General features: G+C 38.1%; 1 non-coding gene across 1 annotated transcript; it reads right to left on the minus strand.

The window, feature by feature from the left end:
• Window positions 1-5,207: 5,207 nt before the first annotated feature.
• Window positions 5,208-5,315, minus strand: LOC148544578 (small nucleolar RNA R71). The gene has a single exon (XR_015902045.1). It is a non-coding gene; the product is annotated as a small nucleolar RNA R71 (small nucleolar RNA).
• Window positions 5,316-5,723: the final 408 nt, after the last annotated feature.

Below are 5,723 nucleotides of genomic sequence, written 5' to 3' on the forward strand. Positions count from 1 at the left end.
GACATCAACCAAGGGGTTAGGCGCACCAAAATGACATGGGCAGCACACTTGAGTGCTCAGTTGGTTTTTCCAACCGAGCTTACCCCTGGGAGGTGCATTTGGGCTAAAAATTGAATTAAAAATCCAACTTAATTCATTTCTTCACCAAATCAAAAGCCCATCCAAATTCCAAAATCCAAGAATAGAAAGTGTATAAATAGGAGTTAGTTTGATGTAATTAGGGACCTTTTGACACCTCTAGACTTTACTTTGAATTTTCCTTTTTAGCTTTCAATTTCATTTTTGAGCTTTTTACTTTTGAATTTGGATCCTAGAGAATTTGGAAGGAGAATTGATCTCTCTTCTTTCTTGTTCTTGCTTGAGCACTCTTTTATTTTCTTGCTTTTGATCTTGGGTGAAGAATTGAAGAACTTCTGTTTCAATCTCACCTTGATATCTCTTGTTTACTTCTTCTGCATAATTGAATTTGAATTTCTGTTTACTGCATCTTCTTCTACTCTTCTGCAATTTACTTTTGCAATTTACTTCTGCAATTTACTTTTCATTTCCTTCTGCAATTGTTCTTGTTGGATCAAGGAAGGATTTGAGATCTAGACTTGTTATCTAGTCTCTTCCACTCCTGAGATCTTTAACTTCTTTTAAATTTGCTCCAAATTAAGCATTGCTCATTCTCTGTTTTTAAATTCTCAAAGCATTTTTATTTCTCTGTTGAGATCTAGTTTAATTCAATTACTCCTCTACTCTTCTGTTTAATTGCAATTCACTTGTTCTTGTTTAAATTCTGCGATCCCAACTCCCAATCCCTTTTACAATTCAAGCAATTTACATTTCTTGCACTTTAAGATTCAGTCATTTACATTTCTTGCAATCTAAGTTTCTGCAATTTACATTACTTGCAATTTAAGATTCAACACTTTTACTTTCTTTGCTCTTTCATTTACTGCAATTTCCCCTTTCCCTTTACATTTCAAGAAATTTAGTTTCTGTCAAATACAAACCAATCAACCAATACTTGATTCGCTTGACTAAATCAACCACTAAACTAAAATTGCTCAATCCTTCAATCCCTGTGGGATCGACCTCACTCATGTGAGTTATTATTACTTGATGCGACCCGGTACACTTGCCGGTGAGTTTTGTGTTGGATCGTTTTCCACACATCAATGATTGATATTTCATTTTGAGCTTATAATTGGTTGAGTATCTCATAATTGCTCATTTCTTGATAAATGCACGCCAAGTGTTCGAGGTAATGCACATATGCCATTTTGGTTTATTCTAGTCATATATCTTCACTTTGGTGCTTCCTTCTCATTCACTTGCTCTCTTTTAAGTGCATTGAATCCACTTTGCTTATTACTTGCCAATTAGACACTCATTGAACATGACTTGCTCTTTGTTATGGATGCTTGAGGTTATTCTTCTCATGCCATATTGCATGCTTCACTCCCTCTTGCATCCCATGACAAGTGTTGTGACCCATGTCTCTATGATTACTTTGTTGCAATATTTCTTTTGGGAACTACTTCTCACTTGTATACTTTTGTTGAGATGATTCTTTGGGTTTAATGCTTTCCTTTTTCCCTTCCTTTTTCAGGATGGCCACCAAGAAAGGCAAGGAGAAAGCTTCAAGGAAACCGGCCACAAAGAGGGCACCCCAAAGGTCAAACTCTAAGGCGCACTCTTCATTAGGAGACATACCCCTATCTAAGAAGGCGAAGGAACCCGCTCCTATTGACGAGAACGAGAAGAGCAAACCGGCAAGGGATTCTTCAAGGTTCCCCAATCGCTTCTGTGAACTTGTGTTACCCGCCATGGTTGAGAAGAACTACCATGCTGAGCATCTACTCGCCCCGCCGGACAAGGTTGCTCCTTGTATTCTACCCCGCATTGAACAGCGAGGATAAGAGTTTCTTCTGAGAAAACCACAGGAGGTCAACCTCTCTTGGGTGGTAGAATTTTACACTAACTACCATCTTCCCTCTTTTCAATTGGTATACATGCGCCGGAAGCAAGTCTCAGTTTCAGAAGAGGCTATTCAGCAAGTGCTTAATGTCTTACCAGTACCAAGTGACATGGATGGCTACCAAGAGGTCTTACGTCAGCGAGAAAAGTTTGGATTTGATTGGGACTTGATCTTCCGAGTCATTGCTGAACCAGAGACATTTTGGACCCATGGTCGACTCCAGATGAGGCCCAAGTGCATTGGCGCACGTTTTCTCACTATAGAAGCGAGAGCTTGGGCCCAGATCCTATCCCACTATGTGCTACCTAGCACCCACAAGTCGTCCTTCACGGCGGATCTCGCTTTGCTTGTTTGGTGTGTTCTCACAAAAAGACCGGTGAACATTCCGCCTCTTGTTAAGAAAGTGATGGGTCAAGTCCACGCCCGTGGTAATTTGCCATTTCCAGCATTGGTATCTGATTTAGTTGCTGCTGTGGGTGTTCCTTGGGAAGACATGGATACGAAGGCTATAATTCCGGCTAAGGGCGATGTGGTCCCAAGCGGAAAATACTTACATCTTCCCATGAACAACCCAAGCCTTGACATAGCCCTTCCATCTACTACTCCTTCCACCTCATCGTCACGACCACAGCAAAGATCCACCTATCATAGAATAGAAGATCTACACCGGAAGATTGATAGATATGAGCGGTGCAACCAACGCCGATACACTTACATCAAGAAGCTTCTGCGTTGTGTTTCCCCTAGCATGGAGGAACCCGAAATATTCACATCCACCTCAAACCTAAGTGATGGTTGTTATGATGAAGGGGATAGTGACGGTTGCGGTCCCGACCGTCCTTTGCGCATTGTTGGTAGCACGGAGAATCGTGCTAAATTCTAAGTGTGGGGAGGTCGTTCGACCGATCTCCATGGGTAACAATCTCTTCCTTTCAATACCCATGGATTTATCTTTTTCTTAGTAGTTAGTACATTGCATGTGTAGTACTTAGCCAAAATGATGACTTCTTCCCCAAGAAACTGTAATTTCGGGGTACCCTACCAATTTTGAAAAAAAAATTTGCGGTAAACTTGCTTCGAGAATGTATTTTGGAACATAGTGATTGATGAGCGGATGATTTATACGCTTTTTGGCATTGTTTTTAGTATGTTTTTAATATATTTTAGTTAGTTTTTATTAGTTTTTAAATAAAATTCACTTTTCTGGACTTTACTATGAGTTTGTATGTTTTTCTGTGATTTCAGGTATTTTCTTGCTGAAATTGAGGGACCTGAGCAAAAATCTGATTCAGAGGCTGAAAAAGGACTGCAGATGCTGTTGGATTCTGACCTCCCTGCACTCAAAGTGGATTTTCTGGAGCTACAGAAGCCCAATTGGTGCGCTCTCAATTGAGTTGGAAAATAGACATCGTGGGCTTTCCAGCAATATATAATAGTCCATACTTTACCCGAGATTTGATGGCCCAAACCGGCGTTCCAAGTCAGCTCAATTTCATGTTTGGTGTCAATTGCATGTTTTTATTCTTGCATTTTTCGAATACATGCAATATGTTATTCATTGATATTCAAGTTGTTCTTGATGATTTCAGTGCTCTGATCTTTAAATTCTCTTGTTTTGTGTGTTTTGTTGTTTCTCATATGGATTCTCAATTTGTTAGTGTCTCTTATATGAAAATTTTTAAGTTTGGTGTCCTGCATGCATTGTTTGATTTGAGTTTCCTAAGATTAGTTGTATTTTGATTGTTTCTCATCATTAAAAATTCAAAAATATTTTCAAAATCGTGTCTTTTCAAGTCAATAATACAGAGAGTTGAAGATTCAGAACATTCAGCAGAGGAATCAAACAGAAAAAGCTGGGCGTTCAAAACGCCCAGTGAAGAAGGAAAACTGGCGTTTAAACGCCAGCCAGGGTACCTGGCTGGGCGTTTAACGCCCAAAAAGGTAGAGTTTTGGGCGTTAAACGCCAGAATGGATGCCATTCTGGGCGTTTAATGCCAGGATGACACTAGAGGGAAGATTTTGTTTTTAATTTAGATTTTTTTCAAATCTTCATAATTTTTCAAAATCAAATCTTTTTCAAATCACATCTTTTCAATCATATCTCTTCAAAATCAATTTCTTTCCATTTTTTTTCAAAAATCCATGTTATAATTAAAGATTTACTTCAAAATTTTCAAGTCATTACTTGCCTATTAAGAAAGGATCAAATTTTAAATTTTAAGAATCATATCTTTTAATTTCTTGTTAGTCAAGTAACCAACTTTAATTTTAAAAACTTTCTTTTTCTAAATTGATTTTCAATCATATCTTCTCAATCATATCTTCTCAATCACATCTTTGTCAAAATTAACTCTCAATCATATCTTTTTTATTTCTAATTTCAAAATCTTTTTCAAAAATCACTTAATTTCTTTCCCAATTTTAGTTTTCAAAAATCATCAATCAAACTTTCAAAATTTCTTTTAATTATTTCAAAATCTTTTACTTTAATTTTGAAAATTCTTCCCCTCTTCTCACATCCTTCTATTTAAAGGACTAACACTCTTCCTCAAGGTGCAATTCGAACTCCCTTCTTCTTTATATGTTCGAATTCTCTTCTATCTACCTCCTCCTTATATTCTTCTTTTTCCTCTGACACCTCAAGGAATCTCTATACTGTGACATAGAGGATTCCCTACTTTCTTATTCTCTTCTCTTTCATATGAGCAGGAACAAAGATAAAGGCATACTTGTTCAAGCTGATCCTCAACCTGAAAGGACTTTGAAGAGAAAGCTAAGAGAAGCTAAAGAACAATTCTCTTTAGAAGGCCTAACAAAGCTTTTCAAGGAAGAAAAAATCATGGCAGCCGAAAACAACAATGCCAATAATGCAAGGAAGGTGCTTGGTGACTTTACTGCACCTACTCCCGACTTCTATGGGAGAAGCATCTCAATCCCTGCCATTGGAGCAAACAACTTTGAGCTTAAGCCTCAATTAGTTTCTCTAATACAACAGAATTGCAAGTTTCATGGACTTCCATTAGAAGATCCTCATCAGTTCTTAGCTGCATTCTTACAAATCTGTGACACTGTCAAGACCAATGGGGTTGACCCTAAAGTCTACAGACTTATGCTTTTTCCTTTTGCTGTAAGAGACAGAGCTAGGACATGGTTGGATTCACAACCTAAAGAAAGCCTGAACTCTTGAGAAAAGCTAGTCAATGCCTTCTTGGCAAAGTTCTTTCCACCTCAAAAATTAAGCAAGCTTAGAGTAGAAGTCTAAACCTTCAGACAGAAAGAAGGTGAATCCCTCTATGAAGCTTGGGAAAGATACAAGCAATTGATCAGAAGGTGCCCTTCTGACATGCTTTTAGAATGGAACATCATAGGTATTATCTATGATAGTCTGTCTGAACTATCCAAGATGTCATTGGATAGCTCTGCTGGAGGATCTCTTCATCTGAAGAAGACGCCTGCAGAAGCTCAAGAACTCATTGAAATGGTTGTAAATAACCAATTCATGTACACTTCTGAAAGGAATCCTGTGAATAATGGGATAGCTCAGAAGAAAGGAGTTCTTGAGATTGATACTCTGAATGCCATATTGGCTCAGAATAAAATATTGACCCAACAAATCAATATGATTTTTCAGAGTCTGTCTAAAATGCAAGCAGCAACAGACAGTACTAAGGAAGCTTCCTCTGAAAAAGAAGCTTATGATCCTGAGAACCCAGCAATGGAAGAGGTGAATTACATGGGAGAACCCTATGGAAACACC

Source organism: Arachis ipaensis, chromosome B9, assembly GCF_059453495.1.
Source record: "Arachis ipaensis isolate K30076 ecotype BB chromosome B9, ASM5945349v1, whole genome shotgun sequence".
In the NCBI taxonomy this organism is placed as follows: domain Eukaryota; kingdom Viridiplantae; phylum Streptophyta; class Magnoliopsida; order Fabales; family Fabaceae; genus Arachis; species Arachis ipaensis.